Below are 23237 nucleotides of genomic sequence, written 5' to 3'. Positions count from 1 at the left end.
CCGTGTGATAGATACGGGCTAAATAAAACATCTAGTCAATGTAGATATAGAATCGGCGGTGCCGACTCCGGGGTGCACCGATCCTCAAGCAACCTCCGCCCAAAAAGCAGGGAGGAGAAAGAAAACTATAGATAATAACAGAAGAAAAAGAAAGGAAAAGGGGATCTGAATTTTTTCGTCGTAGTTTAGGGGTTGTCAAGATCCGATTTTCGGTATGCGCCAAGTAATTGCAAAATGCTACGAGAAGAATGGACAGCTATGTTTATCATTTGTGGATCTAGAGAAAGCATGTGACAGAATACCGAGGGAAAAGGTGTTCGCCGTACTGAGAGACTAGCTTATTAAAACCATTCAAAGGAATTTATGTTGACAATTGAGCTGCAGTGAGAATTGATGGTAGAATGAGTTCTTGGTTCACGGCACTTACAGGGGTTAAACAAGGCTGTAATCTATGGATCATCTGCTGAAAAGTATAGAGTGACAGGGTGGGATTCTGTTAGGTGCTGAATTGAGTCGGCCTCACATCTAATGGTGGAGTCCAGAATATATGCTAAGTCCTTTTGTCGGTCAGTTGCGATTATACTGTATATATTCTGCGGTTGCTTCCACCGTGAGCAACACATGGCACCTCTTCATGTACCTCGTAACCTTTCTGGGAGAATGCTGCTGCAATTCTAGATCTTATTTTGTTGTGCCTAACATTCCTAAGCGAGTCCTGCCCCCCCGCCCCCGGTGGACATGAGCTAGGGCAGGGATGGCGAACCTTTTCCAACCAGTGTGCCATTTTAAGTCTGGTTTATTACTATCATCTGTTGACTGTGCCACTTGTTATTTTCTATTAGGGGATGTCTACAACCACCCTCCCCCCCCCCCCGGGACTTTCTTTATAAATTCCCGATTATGTTTCATAATATGTCATTTATTTATTCATTTACAGATTCATTTATTTATTTATTATACATATATCTGGTAAATACATTTGACTGCATGTTCCGTGGGGCTGTGCCTCAATTATGGCCACGGCGGTTTCCTTCCCACTTGTACGCCAATCCCATTTTCGCCACAAGACCTATCTATGTCGGTGCGACGTAAAACAAATTGTAAAAAAATAGTTATTAGATACAAAATTCAAAAGTACTAATATTGCGAATGGACTTAATTTGCTCCATTAGTTTCATTATCATTCCATGTTGTAGTTTGTATGCTCAACAATTAAACTAATTTCTCCCTCATCACATTTCCATAACGAAATCTAAAATTAAAAAACAGGTATCCTTTTTTGTAAGGTCACATTCTGCTTTCATCAAAACATACTGCATACATGTGGGAGTTATCCAAATTAGCTTTCAACTGCTCCGAAACTTCTTCACTCATTTTTAATATTCTATCCTTGACAGCAGTTCAGCTGGCTGGCATTCCTTTAATGTGTCGGACGTCAATGAGAAACTTTGTTTCAACAACTCACCATCAGAAATCGTTTTCCCATGCATGCTGTACTATGCAGTGAGACAGATGGAAACAGCCGCACTGATATTATTCCTTGGCCGAAAAGATGATACAAAAGAATTAGTTTGTTTTGTGCAATGTTCGATATTTTGTTAAACGAACTCTCTTCTTTCTTCATTTGAAATGGAACAAATATTCGAATGATCAGTCTCGAAGTCGCGCTTTACATTAAATGTGAAGGATACAATTGTTTTCGAACACAGGCAACACATCTTTTTATCAATCCGAATTTCCTTGGCCAGAGTTCTTGAAAAATACGGTCACCACCTTTGTTAAGTTTCTGCTATTTTCGGCACCGAAAACATGTTTGCGATGCCTGCATACAAAACCACCAGAAAACGACACTATCTCGCTTGACTTTCGGACCTATCAGTGTAGCAGTGTTGCCATATTGCACGTCCGAATGGAACTAGTATTTAGATTTTCGATATTTATTTCTTACACGTGAAACTTTATATGTATTGTCTGCAGTGCAAGACGTATATATCAAATATTATTATGTTCATGTGGTGTGCCACCGAAATCGTGTTCGCGTGTCACCGGTGACACGCGTGGCATAGGTTCGCCATCCCTGAGCTAGGGTGTCAGGCTCAGTGCAGTGTTTGCAGTGGACTCCATTCCGGCTACGTCCAGGAAGGGCCCGTACAGGAACCACGTTGTATTATATTTTTAGCGCGTCTTTCCTCACTAATCCGACGAGTCCATTTAGTGTGTCGGTCCTCCGGTTAGCCCGTGTGTATTCCTGATAGAGGATGGTGTCTTTACCGTGAGTTCTTAATGCACACCATTTGCTATGCTACGTTTCTCTTAGCATTTCCCTTAACTTTCTTGCGCCAAGTTCTTCGAGTTGAGTGTTATCTGCATTTCTTAGGTCAATCTCCGAACACACAGTTTTATCTCTTCTACCAGATTGCGCAATAATCTATGTACTTATTACCAGCCTTCTCTAGTAAGTGACAGATTGACAGATGTTAAGATGTTCAATCAATCAATCAATCAATACTGATCTGCATTTAGGGCAGTCGCCCAGGTGGCAGATTCCCTATCTGTTGCTTTCCTAGCCATTTCCTAAATGATTTCAAAGAAATTGGAAATTTATTGAACATCTCCCTTGGTAAGTTAAGTTGGTGCTTCCCCTTCGGTCTTCAATAGCCCAAGGCTCCTTCATTTTCCTTGCAGAGTAAAATGAAGAATTTCTTTGATTGTGCTTCTTACGATCTTGTCGACATGAATTAAGACGGACTGCGGAAGTTTAGTGGTATTAACGTTCCGCAGAGGGTATATAAGAGTGGACCATATGAACTGATTTACAACCAAGAACATTTGTTCTGCTTTTAACAGAGGACTCCTTGCTAATAGTCAAAATTGCATTTTATGCCATTTATAACTTACTGCTGATCGAAAATACTTTTTTTGGTCCTCTTTTCCTATTTATTTCTTTGTTGGAACTTAATCGAACCTGCCAGTCAACCCATCTGTTGTCCAATATCTTTCCTACTAGCCTGCGCTGTCTTTTAAGTAATCGGAGGTTTTATCATGTTCAAAACGGTGTCTATACTAGGTATAATAACGATATCTCGAATCACCTCGGGAGCTAAACTTTATTTCGAGTTATCGAAATTTCCAGATATAGGGAACACCGTTTTTGAGCATGTATAGCACATAATTGAATCATATGCATCTTGTATCTACGGTCTTATATGGAATACTTTTTTTTTTGCTGTTTGCTTTACGTCGCACCTACACAGATAGGTCTTATGGCGACGATGGGATAGGACAGGCCTAGGAATAGGAAGGACCTGGTGTGAAAATGGGAAACCACGGAAAACCGTCTTCAGGGCTGCCGACAGTGGGGTTCGAACCCACTATATCCCGGATGCAAGCTCACAGCTGCGCGCCCATAACCGCACGGCCAACTTGCCCGGTTACATTATTTTTAACAGTACTTCAAAAATATACGAACAAGCTCTATATTACGCCATCACTTTAATTATAACCCTCATTATAGTAACTTTTTAAAAGACAGGATATAGTACATGCAGTAGTGAAACACGAAACACCTCGGTTAACACATTTGGAAAAAAAAAATCCGTCTGTTAGTTACTGTTAAACTTTCCTCCCTTCACGTTGAAACTTCTCGTCAATACCACGCAACCGAGATTCGTAAATGGAGCTTGTCACCCCCGAGAAACTGCCAGGCTTCGCCGATTTTCCGATCATTAGAAGTTTTAGTTTTTTGGTTCTCCCTCATATTAGCTCCCAGCATTACTGTAAGCCTTTCTTTACTTGTTAACTGTTCCTCACCAACCACAAATGCCGTATTGCACAGTTCATGTTGCACAAAATTCGAGTTACAGTGTATTTTTTGCCTCAAGGGAAGAAAGGTTTGCTTCGAGAAATCGAGAAATTCGTCTAACCGAATTTCGAGTAATAGATAAATAAATATACGCGAAGAATAGGTTTTTTTTTAGAGCGAGAACGTGAGAGTCCCGGGACGAAAACTATGTCCCTCTACTCATCTGTTTCCCCGACATAGCCGATGAGTCGGAAAATCTCCATCACGTGCACTGGCGGGGGAAAAACGATCTGTCGTGGAGAAAAGAAGTGTTTCTCCACGTCAGGAAAGAAACCCCCTCTTCGCTACTCTGTTAAAGAAAATCAAGTAAAAGGATCGGAGTAAAATTTTGAGTGAAGAAGAAATTAGAAGAGGCAGAAAGCTTCCTTCTTAACAAACGGGCCCTTTCAGCGGGGATTAATTTTTAATTTTGGCAGGTTTAATTAGTATGTGTCAGATAAGGCCGATAAAGGGGGGTGACCAGTTAAAACAGGTCGTAAGTTAGCCAAGGGCCGCGATATTTGAAACGGGTGTTTGGCTTCTTGGACCTAACAACCTGTTTTAAGAGGAGGATGCCTGGTTAGAGTGACTTAGGAGGATTCCAATCTTGGCCATCTTGACTATTTTATCTGAGATCTAATAAGCGGAATACAAAGTTCAGTTCGTATCTTTTTATTAGATCTCAGAACAGGAGCATTAGTCATCCGGCGGAGGGTTTAATTTTGAAAACGTTAAAGGCTTTGCATGTGGGATTTCGGAATAGCACCAGGCCGCACAGCCGTATAGGATGATAGGCCTGACACATGCTAAATAGATATATATTTCTATTTATAGTCTTAGATATGTGCCTCAAACGGCCGAGAAATTTAAGTTACTTCGAAATACTGAAAATTCGAGTGATGGAGGTTCGAGATATCGAGGTTCGACTGTATTTTAAAGTCGCGGTGGGCGATATGTAAAAACAATTTGGCGGTAGATTGTCACGGTTTTAACGGCCGCAGGGTTTTGAGGGTTTCCTAGACTTGCTTAAGGCGACACTCCGGAGATATTTTGGTCATTTCATGTTTAATGACTGAAAATAAAGGATTGAGTTTCTTTTTTTCTTGTCGCCAAGTTATTTTGCTGAATTCAAACAATTTATCACTGTAATAATGCTTTGTTTGCCAATTCTAATTTTACATTTAAATCCCATTTTTCTTCCACAATATTCTTGTATGGTACATCATGTATCACAGCTATATTAATAAACCTGTTTATGGAATTTTTGATTCCAGAATTTTTCAAGTAGTAGGGATTTTGAAGTCCAAAATTTTGGAACGTAAAAATTACACAAATTTGAATACGATATATCATCTCCTTATATAAATTACGTACAGAAAAATTGATACGCAGTGCTTTTAAAATAAGTAGGCCTATTATCTACCTAATTACGAATTTACTTTAACATGTTAATTAAATTACATGAAACATGGAATTAAAAATTTTAGAAACAAATAATTATTTTGGGAAGACTATTAATTGTAAATGACAGAAATGTTTGTGATATCTCTACTTTTATGTAGGTGACATTCCCACAAAGTTTCTTGAAAATCCATGCATTGGGTAAAACTAACTATCTATTTTTATCTCCGGAGTGTCGCCTTATTAGAAATAAGTAAAAATTTTTCCTGTTTCAATTTCTCAGAGTAACTCCTATTACGCTCATTTCTTTTACTCCTTTATCATTCAATTTTCTCCATTTAAACTCTTCCTTTTGCACGTTTCTTTCCTTTCTTTCTTTCCGAATCCTAATCAAACCTTTCTTTTCCATTATTAAATGTGTTATTTTATACAACTGATCATTTGCTAACCTCGAACTGAGCACGTGAGTCAATACAGCGCCATCTTATAAGAAAGTATGCGTGTGACATAATATATTTTGCCCAAATTTATCCTTAGGTTACGTGAACAAATAGTATCCATGAAATTTCATTGCATTTTTGTCCCAAATGGAGCATAATAATTGCTTTCACGCAAATCAACTGTAAAATTAGCGGTAATTTAATAAATACCGTGCTTACTAGAGAAATTTACATACGTACCTACAGCGACTATTTCGCTGTCGACACGACTCTCTTCTGTGACATTCCGCGTAATCGTGCCGCCTTTTATTTCTTTCCTGAGGTCCAGGGGTAGCACCGACGAACAAAAGTACTATTTCGGTGAATTCTCAATATCTTTGTCCATCATGACTGGCGCGCGCAGTTCAAACGGGAAAATGGAGGTGAAAAGTATATCGTAACACAAAAATTATTTTTGTTAAAAGAAAAATAGTATGATCCCTGGACCAATAACTATATTAATTAATGAGTTATGGGCACAAGTCAACAACTCGCCCCACCAAGTAACCCTAAGCCAGCTATGCAAAGCAGAGCAAAGCAAAGAATTTCAAGAATTTAAGTGAGCAAAGACTTCACACACAAAAGTGTTACATGAATAAAAGACACACTGAAGCGCTGTGGCGTAGGAGGTTTCATAGTCGTAATGTAATAAAGTATGTATGTATAAATTTCTCTACTAGTAATGACATTTACTAATTTACCACCAGGAAGGGGGAGCACGGCTGGACAGTAGTTATAGTGGGTGGCGCTTTGCATGTGGACTGGTTTTCCGCCCGTGCAGGGGTCACCAAGTTAATTTTAGGATTATAGGGTTATTATAGTATTGTAGGGGTGGCCCTTACATGTGGCCTGGTTTTCCGCCCATGTAAGAGGCTGCTTAGTAGATTTAGTTTGTGTGATTTTAATTCTGTTTATAATTGTCCAGTGTCGTTGTAATGGTTCGTACTGTTTTAAATTGGTATTGTGAACATGTATTGTGGTGAAAAGCCCGTAATGTTCAATAAATTACGCATACTCTTTTACCGCTAATTTTACTCTTGATTTGCGTAAAACAAATTATTATCTTCCATTTAGGACAAAAATTAGAATTAAATTTTATGGATACGATTCGTTCAAGTAACCTTCGCCTTACTTTAAAGCGGTATTTAATGAAAACCGCGTTACAGATTTTCAATTTTGTTTTTGCAACAGGTAGCCTGTTCTTTTATCTCTCAACTGAGACATGAAACGTAATCGTAAGTTATTACTCTCAGCGATATATGCGTTCAACCCAAACACTAAAAGCGTCTTAACATTTTTCTTCCCATGTTCCTCTTGTCGAGGAACTTAAGTCTACGTTCAAAAGGTCAGTAAATTTTTCCGACAAATATTTTCAGGGTAAGGGCACAGGGTTTCGAAGAAAGGGACAATCGCGTTGTGGTATTCGTTGGTTGTAGGAGCTCCATGATAAGGCAGTGACAATGGCCGATGTGAACAAGATTTTAATTGCCGTATAAATTGCATGCTGCGGTTTATGTACATTAAAACCTACGTAATAAAGTTAGGTTTATAACAACTTAATTTGCATAGGGTGGATAAACATTTAAGCCCAGAACGTTTAGATGTGGATTCCACTTCAACATCTGCAACAAACAGTGGCTACATTGGATACAGACATCTATAAACGTGTTAAGCTGCAACTTCGGTCGTCAACGTTAAGGGCACTGTGCTTTATCATGTCAAGGCCCGTCAGGGCTGTACTGCAATGGGGAGAGGTTAAATCGAATTAAATTATAAGTTAAGAAATAACCTCAGTAGATACTGAACAAGGAACGGAAATACGAAGTATGTTTTTAAAGTAAGGACCTTTTTTAAATATGGCCGCTGCAGCGCTTAGATCGTCGTTCAGAGCATGCGCGCTCAGTACGCACATCTGTAGGCTAGCCTCAAACGCCATTATGGAAGCATTCGCCCGTATTTACGTTTGTTTGTGCGTAATAAAAATGCCTCTGACAATAAACGGTCCCACCGAGTGTGAAGTACGCGCTGTGATTCGATTTTTAAGTGGAAAAAACGTGAAAGCTGTTGAAATTCATCGGCAGATTAGTGAAGTGTATTAGAACACACTATGAGCAAATGAATGGTAAAAAATGGGTTAGAGCATTTAAATAAGGCTGTACTAATGGTCCACGACAAGAAGCGTAGTGGGTGACCGTCTGTCAATACTGAAGACTTGGAGCAAAAAGTTGATGCAAACAGATGCTTTAAGATTTCGTCATTAAGTTATGAGTTTCCGTAAATTTCAAGGTCTGTTTATGAAATTGTTTCAGGATGCTTAGATTATCTGAAGTTGTGCTCACGCAGTCCGAAACAAACGACTTGTCATGCTCACAACGGGGATTCTTTTGCTTCATGACAATGTGCGATCTAACACTGCTAATCGAACCCGAGACCCCATCACTTTATTCGACTGGGGACAATTTGATCATCCTCCGTATAGTCGCGACCTAGTGTCTGTTGACTACCACTTGTTCCTGCGCCTGAAAAAGCATTTGTGAAGTCAACGCAACGACGACGATTATGACCTATGGCAGTCTCTGACACATCAGGCGGCAGATTACTATGCGTACGGAATTTAGAAGCTGTCTTTACGATATGATAAGTGCCTTAATATGCCTGGAATTTACGTTGAGACGTAGTTTAAGGTACAGGCTTACAAGAATTGTTTAAGGAATTGCATTACTTTTCTTCCAAAACACGCCTCGTATGTGTTAAAATTGTCGTCTTTGAATCTCATAAAACAATTTTGAACCTTCATAAGAGGCATCGCTTCTTCGCCATACACCACAAATCGCTCGAGCAGCTTCTGTGGCTATGGCACCTCGATTAAACACAAAAAGCAGAAGGTGTCGAAAATGCTCTTTTTGTCGACTTGACACTCCGTTTTATTATTATTAATTAGGTAATGCGCACAGTGTGCAAAAGTTTACATAGACTAGAGGAACAAAATGTTGTCAGAGATTCTGTTCTGAGTTCGCAGTACATAGCGTGATATCTGTCACAATGAAGTTTGCATCTTTCACATACACATTCCTGTCTTGGTTCATGGAATCGTTTATGTGCACATATCTTGTGATGGAACCCAAGGGTTGCGAATCGTGTCATGATGTGTCGGAGGCTGAAGTTAGCTTGTTTCCAGTCATTGGTTGTCATGGCATCCGTAGAGTAAAATTCGCTTTTTCGTTGTCTGTCTTTGAGTATTTTCTCAGAAATCATGGTAGATGGCAGGCCGTGATTTATTCTTAAGTTTTCCAGGAAAAATGTTTCTCCAGTAAGTTCATAGGAGAGTCTTGATAGGCCTAGAACAGCTTTCAAGAACCTGGCTTTCACTAGATCATGGAGGGATAGTTTGGACCACATGATTTGAACGCCATATGTTAGGCTGGGTATAATTTTGGCGTAGAAAAGCTTAATGGCACTTTTTCGCGATAGTTGTATGTTCTTTATATCATGTATACCCTTTATTTCTGCTGTATATCTGTCTTTTATATGGGCTCTGAAGGAAGTGTTTGTTGTTTGAAGAGTAGTGCAAATGTAATGGACTAGTATAACTTGGAAACAATTCTCTAACTCATGGATAAATAATGGAAATATCGAGCTCTATTATTATTATTATTATTATTATTATTATTATTATTATTATTATTATTATTATTATTATTATTTGTGAGGTGTGAGGTGTGGCTATGAAGTTGTTTACATCTATTAGTATTATTATTTACGTAGTTATGTACGGACTTAATTTGGTATAAATCGTGATCGTATTATTTGTGAGGTTATGTCATGAAACATCTTCTGTATGTATATGAATATGAGTTTATTTAATGTAAGAACACGTAATTAATAGTATATATGCATTATTACCTGTAAATATGATGTATAAATCCAGCGTAATATTGTGCAACGCAATGTAATAGTCCAGAACAACGCATATTGCCATTGGAATTGTGTAGAAAATTCCTTTCATTGTAAATAGGCTCTTGGAGACTCTCGAAATTACGAGAAACATGTTGTGTCATATTCTTCTAGAAGCCTGGCCAGGTAATGTATATAAAGAGGCAGTCTTGGTAGTTGAGTTTGTAACGAGACTTGTAGTGGAAGTCGTTAGCAGAGTGCTTGAAGTCAAGTATGTGAACTTTGTTGGGTTGGTATTTGGTTGACATGCAAGTATTGCAGACTTCTTATTCTTATTCTTCGTAGCAGGGTTTTGTTTAAGAGGGCAGTTATTAGTGTGTGTGTATATAATTTGTAAATAAAACTGTACACAATTGACAGCATTTCGTGAGTGCGTCTTTGAAGTTACAACGAGAGTAATGCTTAGGTATTTAAATGTGTTCACTATTCCTAATGGTTGATTTTTGTGAGTTATTCCATCCTTTCCTGCTATTTTCCTCTTTCTGAAGATCAATTATACAGTTTTCTTATCGTTAATTCTTAAGCTGTTAGTATCTGCACGGGTGGGATATGTTGTCCAGTCCCGTCTGAAGGTCTTCTTTGTTTTTTGAAACCAGAACCACGTCGTCTGCGTATACGTAGAGTGATACGTATGTCGTTCCCTCGATTGCTTTCATAATGCCGGAGGTTGCGATGTTAAACATCAACGGGCTGATGGGGTCTCCCTGTAAGACTCCGTTTGTTTGGATGATCTCAGACGAACTTGATGTGGAGTCATTAAGAACTACATTGTTATATGCTAGAATATTTCTTAATAATTTAACCAGGGGGTGTGCGTTTCCAAGAGCTTGTTCAAGCTTCTGCAATAACCTTTCCCTGTCTAGGAGATCAAAGGCTTTTGTATAGTCAATAAATACCCAGTAGAGCTTTCCTTTTGGACGTCTTCAAGATTCTTCTGTGTCGTCAAGCAAGTTTGTTACTGCGTGGAGTGTGCTTCTACCTTTGCGAAAACAGAATTGTTCCTCTGGCATTTTGCTGTCCAGTTTTTCAGTTAGTTTGTTTGCTAATAACTTGGTGAGTATTTTCATTATATTGCTTTCAAGTGCGACACCTCTGTATGAATTTGGATCTTATGAATCACCTTTGTCTTTGTACAGGACTTTGATCGTCGATTTTCTCCAACTATCAGGGATGTTTCCAACTTTTACGCACTTATTTAATAAGTTCGCCCAAATGTCCAGGAATAGATCTGCAGTTTGCTTTATGTGTTCGTTAAATATGTGAACAGTGCCTGCAGATTTTTTTGTTTTTGGTTGATTAAAAACTTCTGCCACGTTTTCCTTAGTAAATACTTGAGAATTAATATTTTCATTGTCATAAATTTGTATAACACATGCCATTTGGCTACCAGTGGTGTTCAATGTTTGGGAAAAATGGGTGGCCCAAGTCTGCATATCTATATTGTTGATATTTCCTTTTGCTTAGTGTGACAAAAGGGTCTCGAGCAGCTTCTTCTGCAAGCTTTTTAGCTTTTGTTTCAATGTGATTTGTCTTCTTCTCCTGAAGGAGGTCTTTGTACTTTCTTCTCGCCGAAGAGTATTTTTTTAGATCTTCTTGTATATTAGTCTGTCTTGCGTTCCATATACGTTGTATAGTTCGGTATGTTACTTGAAAACATTGAGTATCGAACCATATTTGGGGTTTTCTATTTTTGCATGGTATATCTGCGTCTAGAATGATGTTTTCCAGTGTCTTGTTGATTATTTCTCAAATATTGTTGGATAGTCGGTATTTGTTCCAAGGCTGTAGAGAGCTTCACTTCGTCTAGTTTTCTTGTTCCATTGTAGTATGTTTGTGTATTGACTTGTGTGGTAGTTAAGATTTTCATTTTTACCGATGCTGGACAGCGTGCTCTTAACGGGACTATTGTTTTAAGGTTGTCTAGATTGTAATCTATGATTTTCATCTGTTGGCCGCTGTAAAAGATGAGATATATATAGTACTGCTTCCATTTGGTGCGAGGTAAGTTTTATATTTTGCCCTGTTGATTAGTTGAAACCTTCTTCTTACACTGTCGGCATTAGAATCTCTTTCCGCTGATTTTGAAGATGTATTCTGGAGTTGAAATCGCCCGATATTATTATATTTCTTGATGTATTAGCTGCTTTGTTATTTCCATTATAGTTTCTATCACATCCTCTAGGGAAGTATCGGTTGACAGCTACAGTCCTGCTATTGTGATCTGTTCCGTGTGTACCGGTACTGTTACGATATTTTCTTCATTGAATACTTTCTTGATTTTTCCTAGGCGTGGTTTGTAAAAGCAGGAAACCCCTCCCGATGGTCTGCCTGAATCTTTTTATACAGTTAGTGTATGGGTTGCATAGAATTCTTGAAGGTCCATGTTGTCTGTCAAGAAAGTTTCTGTTAAAATTAATATAATTATCTTGTCTGGTTATTAAGTTATCATGTTGAGGGCATTTCTTAAACCTTCGACATTCCAGAGGAGTATATTATAAATCGAAGCGTGCCCCTTTGGATCGTCGAAATCGATAACGGGCCAGAAATCAGCTTTTTCCACCTTCGCGAGATCTGTAAATAGTATGCCTATGCGAAATGCCTTGGGGTAGCCCTTCGTTTGTAATTCTTCACATTCAGTTACACTGGTGATTGTGTAGATGTCTTTCTGTTTTCTCTTTGGTGGTATATTTATGTACCTTGCCGACATTGTAGAACCTTGTATGTTTGGTTTCCGCCTGTAATTCTGCTTCGGCTGGTTGCATCGTGCCTATTGTTGCCTTGGGGTGACGCGGATTCTCGTCCTTTCTTTTCACTGCCTCTGCATATTTTCTTTCTTCGTCTCCCGTTGTTTCGTTGTTCTCATATTGTTGAGAAGTTGTTGAGGTTTCTTCTTGTTGTGTTGAGTTTCGAGGTTTTGTGTGGCGTCAGCTATTTGTAGCTGTTGTGGGATTGCTGGTGCTGGCCTTTTGGGACCTTCGTTTATTACTGTTGACCTGTGTTGTTGACTGAGGAGTTTTTCAACAGTTTTTCCAATTATTTCTGTCATGTCCGTGGAGAGGAAAGTCATTATGTTTTCGACATTTTCATTCAGTTGACTTGAACGGTTCGGTTTTTTCCCTTATGATCCAAGAGTTCAGGTCGACACTCCATTTTAAGAACCTGAAACTGATGCAAGTGTAATGGACTAGTATAACTTGGAAACAATTCTCTAAACCATGGGTAATTAATGGAAACATCGAGTTCGATGTTGATTATTATTATTATGACTTGTGAGGTGTGGCTATCAAGTTTTTACATCTATTAGTATTATTATTTATGTAGTTTTGTCCGGACTTTATTTGGTATAAATCGTGGTCTTATTATTTGTGTATTATACGTGAGGTTATATTACGACACGTTTGCTTGTGTGTATATTAATAAGAGTTTATTTGATGTAAGAACACGTAATTAATAGTATATAATTTATTATTGCCTGTATATATGACGTATAAACCCAGTGTATTGTTGTGCAACACCACTGTAATAGTCCAGACCAACGCACTTTGTCGCTAGACGTTAATCGAACATTCGATCCATTTATAAATAGGTTATTGAAGACTCTCGAAATTACGAGAAAACATGCTGTGTCATATTTTTCTAGAAGCCTGGCCTGGCAATGTATATAAAGAGGCAGTCTTGAGAATTGAGTGGAGTTGTTCACGAGAGTTGCTAGTGAAAGTCGTGAACTCATATTGTGATTCTGTTGACATGCTAATGGAGTAGTAGTAGTGGTGTTTTGTTCAAGATGGCAGTTTATTACTGCGTGTGTGTACAACATGTATATATAATTTGTAAATATAGTAGTGAACACAACTGACAACATTTCGTGTCTGCGTCTTTGTGGTAACAACAAAACGAACAAAACTTATACCGGTATAAAAAACACGCTATTTTGTAGAGTACATAATTCTCTATCGAATAACATAAAACACATTGCCAAATCATTTTGTTTTTCACGCAAAATTTTCACTTAGAAAAGTCACGACTCACAGACCAACCCATTACTATCAGTTCAGCAGTTCAGTGATTAACTGAATAAACTAAAAACATCCAGTTATTTTTACCGGCTGCTGCTTCTCATTTGTGTTCATCATTATATAACGTACGAGCTTTTTCTTGGCTTGGCAGTGTTTAAAAACTAAGTTGGAGTTTCTTATTCATATTGGTTCTGTTGCGCGCCTGCGCATATCATCTGGAGGCGTTTGACACTTTTCTTTTCCAAAATGCATGAGTTAGCAAGGTCACGTCCTTCCTTGCTTGTTCTAGTCAGCATGTTATGTCCTCATTATTTCTGCCAACATTAGTTATTCCACTAGCGAAGTAACAATACCGATCTACTTCTTTTAAAGACTTCATTTCCTAATCCTATTTGTTTCACAAAAGGAAAAGTCCTCTCAGATTTAATTACTGCATTGCTGGGGTGAAAATTCTTTTTGGGGATCATTGTAAGTATCTAGGTGTTAATATAAGGAAATATCTTCATTGGGGTAATCACATAAATGGGGTTGTAAATAAAGGCTACAGATCTCTGCACATGGTTATGAGGGTGTTTAGGGGTTGTAGTTAGGATGTAAAAGAGAGGGCACATAAGTCTCTGGTAAGACCCCAACTAGAGTATGGTTACAGTGTATGGGACCCTCACTAGGATTACTTGATTCAAGAACTGGAAAAAAAATCCAAAGAAAAGCAGCTCGATTTGTTCTGGGTGATTTCCGACAAAAGAGTAGCGTTACAAAAATGTTGCAAATTTTAGGCTGGGAAGACTTGGGAGAAAGGAGACGAGCTGCTCGACTAAGTGATATGTTCCGGGCTGTCAGTGGAGTGATGGCGTGGAATGACATCACTACACGAATAATTTTGAGTGGGTCTTTAAAAGTAGGAAAGATCACAATATTGTAACAGCTTGGCGAAACAGAAAATACTACATAAATAAATAGTCACTAGGATAAAGCATAAATAACGAAATTGTGCGCCACCTGCAAACAATTTACAGGAATAATTGACTCATAGAGCATGACAGAACTCCCCCTCCCAAGGCGACGGTCATCAGACTGACGATGCTCCAAACTTGCTATATAACCATACATGTTACTGTTTACCCCTGAAATTAAATTTAGATAACATGCCAGGTTTTCACTCCATGAGTAAAAGTTATCATACGTTCAACTATGAAATTTACTGAGAATTAAAGTTTATCAAAAATTCTAACATTACTCGCAATATACAGTTACATTTCCATCTTGCCCATTTCACAAACAACATAATATATAATTCTGTACCACTCACTTTAAAATTTACACTGTACATACGTACCTCATCTGGTATCCTTTATAATAGATTCAAACACATATTATTTTCACTCAACATATTAATTAGTGAGGACAAGGTGCTTCAACTAGCGTTATGATTTGAAACTAGTTATTTGCTAAGTGCATCCCTGACGTAACACAACGCTCACTTCTTAAATCTTGACCTCTGAGCCTTTCCAATTGCCACAACCATTTATAGGTTGGTTGGTTGCTCCAAAACATCACCACCCAGGAAACACTGCACCAATTCCCCTCATCTTTATCCAGATTACAGACTGCTTAGCCTATTACTGACAGTTCGGAAGTGCGAGATCTTCGTCCCATTTTGACCTCGTATATACATTGAATAAGAAGTACCATCACTGTTCGAGAATACCAAGTAATGTCACTGTATGAGGTATTAACATAGACACATCAGCATGCTGGGTGAAATCAAATCAAATCTTAGCTACGTACAATGTCAAGTCAGGTGTTTGCGAAGAAACTATCAAATTACGTGAAGCGAAGAGAACTGCAGCGAAATAAGTATAAATGAAAACTGTTCACACACTGAGTCCATACTGGTTACTGAATCTGAATGCACATCGGACATTGTAAAAAGAATAATGACCCCAGTTCCATTCTCGCGTAAGTTTATAAAGCCTCTCTGCACGATAAATAACAACAAGCATGTGGTATTCTTCCAAGAATAAGCAGGTAATGAACAATTAGGCTATATTTCACCAAGTTGTAATTAGTTCTGTGAACCACATATTACCTCCACACTGCACATATAAAGGCTGCCCACAATGTGCATTTCCTTGGCAAGGAAAAATCCATAGTCTTATAAAACATCACTGTGCAGCATCTTCCACCAATCGCTCACTGGGAATGTCCATTAACGAGCAGTGCACTCTTGACTCCGTAATTGTACAGTAATAAAGCTCCCGTAAAATGCTCGTGCAACACCCACTTCGCGGTATCAATTGTCGTCAACAGTAACCTCAATAGCAATAATCAGCAACTGTAGCCGGCTTTACATTTACGAGTAACTCGTATACGAGTAGGAAACGCGTTTACATTTATGGTGCTTACTCGTATAAGAGTACAGTTTTCAATATGGCTCCAAGCAGACGAAAATGTCTTGCTATGGCTGGTATCTTGCTGTTGTGTTTTAAAACAAGACAACAGAATGAAGCGAAAAAAGTCAGGAGCTTTTGGGTTAAAGAATCCTTGAAGAAAAGACCCGTTTTTGGAATACAGGAACATTTACTAGTTGATTTATTAAACGAGGGAGGAGATGGTTATAGAGACTTCTTAAGGATGGATTTTAGTACATTTGAAATGTTGTACCTTTTGGTAAGTGGACGAAATGACTTTTATAATACCGGTACCGATATGCTAAATACTGGCATATTATTAGTAATTAATTTTTTCTAGGTTGCCCCTCATATCCCCAAAGAAAACACTCAGATGAGAAGTTGTATCAATTCTCAGCTGCAACTGGCAGTGACTCAGATTTTTAGCTACTGGAGATAGCTTCAAATCATTAGAATTCTTGACGCGTGTATCAGCCTCAACTATTTCCTTGTTCATTCCAAAAGTTGTTGATTTTCTTTTTAACTAGATCCGTAGTTATGTTTAACTTCATAGGCCTTATTTCTCGCATTGATGTCCCGATATTGAGAGCACTTAACATTCCACAGGCACTCCGCTCTTAATGAACTCCTCCAGATTTTCACAAGACATCGTGCAGTATTTAGTCTCCGCCATTTTTAAAACAGTCTAACTCGGATGCAAGTCGGAAGCCTCTCTACTTTGATTGCTATTCGTATACGAACTACGAGTACGTACGAGTCATCGTTTACATTTACGATTTCTTATCCGAGTCAGTCCGAGTAGCCTACTCGTATAAGAGTTACTCGTAAATATAAAGCCGGCTTAACAGTCATGCATAGAGGCATGATTTTTTCGCATTAATTTTTGAACGATTTCGCGAGAAGGATACTTATTTTCGTGTTATTTCGCGAAATAGACATTGCCGTATCGCTTTAATTTCGCTTTAATGAAATTCTAAATTTAATTATTGTTTCCTTAGTTGGTTGGCTGTGGGAAGGTCTCCAAATACTAATCAATAGAAAAAAGAAAAATCTTCATCAGAAAGAGAAAACCTAGTCTTACTATCACTGAGCGTTGATTGTGGAGGTTTAAGTGATGGACTGTATATACCTGGTACATACTTTTGAAGCCATTTCCGGACTGCAGGGTCATCTACCTTCTCCAGCGGGCTGTTGGCTTTGAGTAGCATCGCTGTTGTTTCGTGAATAAATTCTATTTTTTCACTCTTAGCTTTCTTTTGCATATCTAATGGGAGTTCTATTGTTGCCTGCCGTTTCACTGTTGGAGTGCTAAATTTACGTTCTGAATGTTCCTTATTTTTAAAACAATGTTTTGAGACAGTATCTCTTTTCTCCCACTCGATACGAACATTACAAAATCTACGCATTAAAATATTGCTTTCCGAAACGTATAAACCTTCACTCGCAAACTGTTTAGCTCTGCTGTGCACCGTAACACTTGTCGAGCGACCCTCTTCGCTACTGTCTGTGATCCAGGGGCGTATTCTCCTTGAATGCAAGGCATTCATTGCATGCGTTATGATCACACAAAGAACTGTCTGATGTACGATTTTAGGTTGTTTCAAGTCAAATATTAACGATTTCATCTCTCAGAAGTTCAAAAGGTCCGCGCAACTGTACTAGTTCCGTTGCTTGACTACGTGTGGTGCTGGTGTAGTCTCGCCGTCTACTCCACTCTAGGAAGAAGGAGACAGCAAATGGAGGAGTTAAGGATGTAAGGCATTCACTCTTAAAATTGCATTCGGTGGCAGACGTAGTTCTGAAACCCTCCGAACGATGTCGCTGCAATTGAAACTTGGTCAGAATTTGTCACCCCATACCCGTGCTACCCTCTGCCATCTGTTAGCAACTTGGAGAAAGTCGGCATCTTTACAGCGAACGGGACCCGCAGATTACCCCCCAGCGAGAACCCAACGTGACGAAACTGACCAATGCCACTGGGGTGACTTACCTCCAGTGCTTGAGTTGTGGCTAACTAATGAGTTAATTCATTGTGTTTTCGGTGTTTTATTATATTTTGCGCACATGTGGTATTAACGATGGATGAGTCTAAAACGGATATAATTGTAAGTCAGTTTGAAAAGCCATTTACTGGCCGTTCGTTTGATGAAAAGATTCAAATAGTTAAAGCCGGGAGACCTCTACTTTCCCTCGTAAATTTCTTCTTCTTTTTAATCTGCTTACCCTCCAGGGTTGGCTTTTCCCTCGGACTCAGCGAGTGATCCCTCCTCTACCGCCTCAAGGGCAGTGTACTGGAGCTTCAGACTCTGGGTCGGGGGATACAACTGGGGAGGATGACCAGTACCTCACCCAGGCTGCCTCACCTGCTATGCTGAACAGGGGCCTTGCGGGGGATGGGAAGATTGGAAGGGATAGACAAGGAAGAGGGAAGGAAGCGGCCGTGGCCTGAAAGTAGTAGTAGTGGAGGAGTAGTGGGAAACCACGGAAACCACTTCGAGGATGGCTGAGGTGGGAATCGAACCCACCTCTATTCAGTTGACCACCCGAGGCTGAGTGGACCCCGTTCCAGCCCTCGTACCACTTTTCAAATTTCGTGGCAGAGCCGGGAATCGAACCCGGGCCTCCGGGGGTGGCTAATCACACTAACCACTACACCACAGAGGCGGACGCTCGTAAATTTAAAAACAGAAAACAAGAATTGTGTACGCACGTTCAACCCAGAAACACAGTAAAACTGTTTGGCTCGAGTTCACCTACATGTAATTAGGGTGAGTAGAATTGAAATTTACTTAATACATTGTGTTAACTGCATGGTTACTAGTTGCATGCCTCAGTGGAGATTCCAGGATACGCCACTGCTGTGATCACTTTCTTAATTTTACCTGACCACGAAGTCGAATTATACCAGTCAATTGTGCTGCTTGTAAACGTCATTAGGGATTACAGGATTGCACAATGCCGTGCGGAGTCAGGCTGGGGTGGGATTACCAGCCCCCACACGAACAACATTCCAAACATTTCGTTTGGCAAGAAACCTGGACCCAACCCGTTTTCTTTGAAGCCATGATAACATCTTTCCTGTTGATGAATCTTTGTTCGCTCTTCCTTTTCTTTTCATACATAATCTTGAAACAAAATGTCAAGTTCGTTATTCACTACAGATTTCGCTGTAATATCGCGCTTATCGCGAAATAATTGAAATTCGCTTTAAAATGGCCTTATCGCTTTAATTCGCGAACATAATATCCATATTTTCTTAACCAGAAACATATGATTCGTAAAGATATCACAAAGTCGCTTCAAAATATTTTTTGTCGCGTTTATCGTTAATGCGAAAAAATCATGCCTCTAGTCATGCACAATAATACCAATAAACTCACATATGCAGTATAGAGACTCGCTCCATGCAGTACAGCGTCCGCCAAAATCCACATGTTGCAACACTTTAAACCACCTTCAACTGTCTTTACCGACATAGTAGCTGTTTTTCCGGTTGCATAAACTTCACTGCTATGCCATGTGCAGATTCATACACAAATTATGGTTACACCAATATATAGAAACATAGATACATAATTCCCTACTACCAAATCCTTCTTATAATATAATGTTCTTACATCTCAATTCAAAACTCACAACATATTTACTACTTTATATTAAAAATTATTTTATGAAAATTTCCTAACCTAAAATTGCAAGTTATACACTCGTACAGTTACAACATGAAGATAAAGCTAGAATTCAGGAGGACAAATTGGGGCAAATATTCGTTTATAGGAAGGGGAGTTAGGGATTGGAATAACTTACCAAGGGAGATGTTCTATAAATTTCCAATTTCTTTGCAATCATTTAAGAAAAGGCTAGGGAAACAACAGATAGGGAATCTGCCACCTGGGCGACTGCCCTAAATGCAAATCAGTAGTGATTGATTGATTGATTGATTGATTGATTGATTGATTGATTGATTGATTGATTGATTGATTGATTGATTGATTGATTGATTGATTGATTGATTGATTGATTGATTGATTGATTGATTGATTGATTGATTGATTGATTGATTGATTGATTGATTGATTGATTGATTGATAATCTAATATTTCCTCCATCACCTGACTTCGTTCAACTCCACTCCATTATTTTCGTTTTCGATTTATTTATTTATTTATTTATTTATTTATTTATTTATTTATTTATTTATTTATTTATTTATTTATTTATTTATTTATTTATTTATTTATTTATTTATTTATTTATTTATTTATTTATTTATTTATTTGCATTTTGTACTACCTCTCCAATACCGTGTCCACCTTAAGGTAATGTGTTTATTTAAAATTATTTAATTATTCACTGAAATACGTTTTAATTGCTTTTGTACTTTGATGTCGATGATTGTCTAATGACGTAGAGACTCCGTGGCTCAGGCGGCTCGTTCAAATTACGGTCACTCCATGCGAGAGTTGTGCTGGACAAAGCAGAGGCGGGACAGGTTTTTCTCCGGGTACTCCGGTTTTCTCTGTCATCTTTCATTCCAACAACACTCTCCAACATCATTTCATTTCATCTGTCAGTTATTAATTATTGCCCCAGAGGAGTGTCCCCCGGCACAATCCCTACCCCCGCTGATAGATAGGGACATCATTCATTCCATTCCTGACCCGGTCGAATGACGTCTTATCTGACTGACGTGTGTCGATAGGTTTTGTTTTTCCTTTGATGTATCGAAACTGAAGTATGATTACAATAATAAAATATTAATAAAGTAAAATTCTTAATCGCCTCAGGCTTGGGCGACATTTCAAATCTATATATGATATATGAATAAAAAAATTAACTCAAATAACTTAATAAAGTAATTGAAATAAAATAATTAATCGAAATGTCCATAGTATGGGCCCCAGAGTTCACCAGAATGGATCCCTGCCATCGGCTGTCCTGAGAGTGGTTTTGCATTCTCCTGCCGGGACAGTTCCTAGTATAGGCCACGGCCGCCAACCGTCTCACCTCCGTAACAAACCTCCCGGTCTGAGAGATGACGTCTAAGAGGCCCGCCTCCCGCTTCAGGGGAGTAGTAGTACAAATGCCACGTGCGTGTCTTTTCATTCGATTTCCTAAACTCAGACGTCAAATCAGGATTGCTTCACGTGTTCCTACATTTCTTTTGAAGATGTGTGTCTCTCTTCCATAAAAACTTACCTCACCCCACGATGGATCTCTATGATTAACAGTTGTTTAAACTGAGGCCTCCTTCATGAAGGCATTGATTATTCCACTTGTCCTTCAGATTTAATATACTGTTTACATCAGGACTGCTTTAGGCTTCTCTGGGGTTATTAAATGTTTTTACACTAGCGTCTATAACTAACAATTTCTCGTCTTTTCTACAGTTCACTTGTTGGAGTAAAGACAGTGGAGTCACATCTAACGACCACCTGACCTGAAGTGAGTAATGTCAGCCTTCACGTTAACTTTCTTAAGTAAGAAAATTGTTTTTTTAATAGTACGAAATGCAAGTTATAGAAATTAAACGGTATGTCGAGAAAAAAACTGAATATCATACGGCGTGAGGGTTTAGTTTAGTTTAATTTAGTATGTTATGTTTTATTTTACGTGGTAAGATTAAGGCCTTCAGGCCTTCTCTTCCATATAACCAGGCACTAAAATATACGTGCGTATATTACATTTTATTACTTTACACTAATTAGATTTAATACAAATTAAATTAATAATAATACAAGAATGATGAGTGATGAGATTAAATTAAGATGAAGTATATTAGATACAATAAAAGGAAAAATTCTTAAAACCAATATCCTACATCTTATTAAGGTAACAACTATCGTCCACCACAATAACACGCAGTTACCTACACATGGCAGATGCCGCCCACCTTCATCGGAGGGTCTGCCTTACAAGGGCTGCACCGGGCTAGAAATAGCCACAGCGACCAACTTTTCAATATTGATTTCCTATGATTGTTTATCTCATGGTTCAAATAACTAATCCTGTATAAGAATATCAGAAATTTCAACCAATTAGCAGTTCTCTGTCGCCACAGTATTATAGTTTCCGTGTTATCACTTTCGTATTATAGCACCTACGTATCTTACGCTTCAGTATTCGGGAGACAGTGAGTTCGAACCCCACTGTCGGCAGCCCTGAAGATTGTTTTCCGTGGTTTCCCATTTTCACATCAAACAAATGCTGGGGCTGTAGTCTACCTTAATTAAGGCCATGGCCGCTTCCTTCCCCACTCCTAACAATTTCCTGCCTCATCGTCGCCATAAGACCTATCTGTATCGGTGCGACGTAAAGCAACTAATAATAATAATAATAATAATAATAATAATAATAATAATAATAATAATAATAATAATAATAATAATAATAATAATAATAATAATAATGAAAATCCACAGCCTGTTTCCGGTCATTCGACCGGGTCAGGAATGGAGTGAATGAAGCCCCATCTAGCGGCGAGGATAGGAATTGTGCCGGCTGCCGAAGCCATGAAAAGAGCCATGTTACTTCGCCTAAATTCATGAAGGAAACATGTATTCCATTGCAGATTCCCACGCAAAGAACGGATACAAATGCTAGTATGAAGATAAAGTTGGAATTCAAGAAGACAAATTGGCGCAAATATTAATCTATAGGACGAGGAGGAAGGGATTGGAATACATTATCAAATGATATATTGGACAAATTTCATAGAAGAAGAAGAAGAAGAAGAAGAAGAAGAAGAAGAAGAAGAAGAAGAAGAAGAAGAAGAAGTCCACCTGGTGGCTATGATCGTTAAGGCGTTGAAGTCTAAACGGTCTGACACCGAGGTTAGCTGGTTCGAATCCCGTTGGCCGGAAACATTTTCACCTTCCGAATGTTGGCCGGCAGGGTAGGGGAATTGGTGGCATACAAGTTCTAATCACCAGAATGCGTGCCAAAATCCTGCATTAAATTCCAAACCTCCCCGCAGTGCTCATATAGAGTGAGGGCATATGACGTTGTTGATGGTGATTCGTCCGTCGGATGGAGACATTAAGCCTTGAGCAGACGCCTTGATGCTATTCGACAGGAGTAGGCTATGTGCCGGCACCGGGTTTTACCCTCTCCCTTCCTACTATCATCTATCACG

At 38.8% G+C, this 23237-nt stretch overlaps 1 protein-coding gene across 7 annotated transcripts in view; it reads left to right on the top strand.

Annotated features, from left to right (window-relative positions):
- LOC136885071 (cGMP-dependent protein kinase, isozyme 1) overlaps window positions 1-23237 on the top strand; it is a 235945-nt gene that overhangs the window by 20595 nt on the left and 192113 nt on the right. For 2 of the 7 annotated variants that reach the window (XM_067157485.2, XM_067157482.2), the window contains exon 2: window positions 21493-21547. The exons of the other annotated variants lie outside the window; for them this stretch is intronic. The gene's annotated coding sequence lies outside the window, so the exon portion shown is untranslated. The remainder of the gene's footprint in view (window positions 1-21492; window positions 21548-23237) is intronic. 7 annotated transcript variants of the gene reach the window in all.

The sequence above is a fragment of the Anabrus simplex genome, chromosome 13 (genome assembly GCF_040414725.1).
Source record: "Anabrus simplex isolate iqAnaSimp1 chromosome 13, ASM4041472v1, whole genome shotgun sequence".
Classification (NCBI taxonomy): domain Eukaryota; kingdom Metazoa; phylum Arthropoda; class Insecta; order Orthoptera; family Tettigoniidae; genus Anabrus; species Anabrus simplex.
Note: the sequence above shows the minus strand (reverse complement) of the source record. Positions and strands in the feature narration are given on the sequence as shown.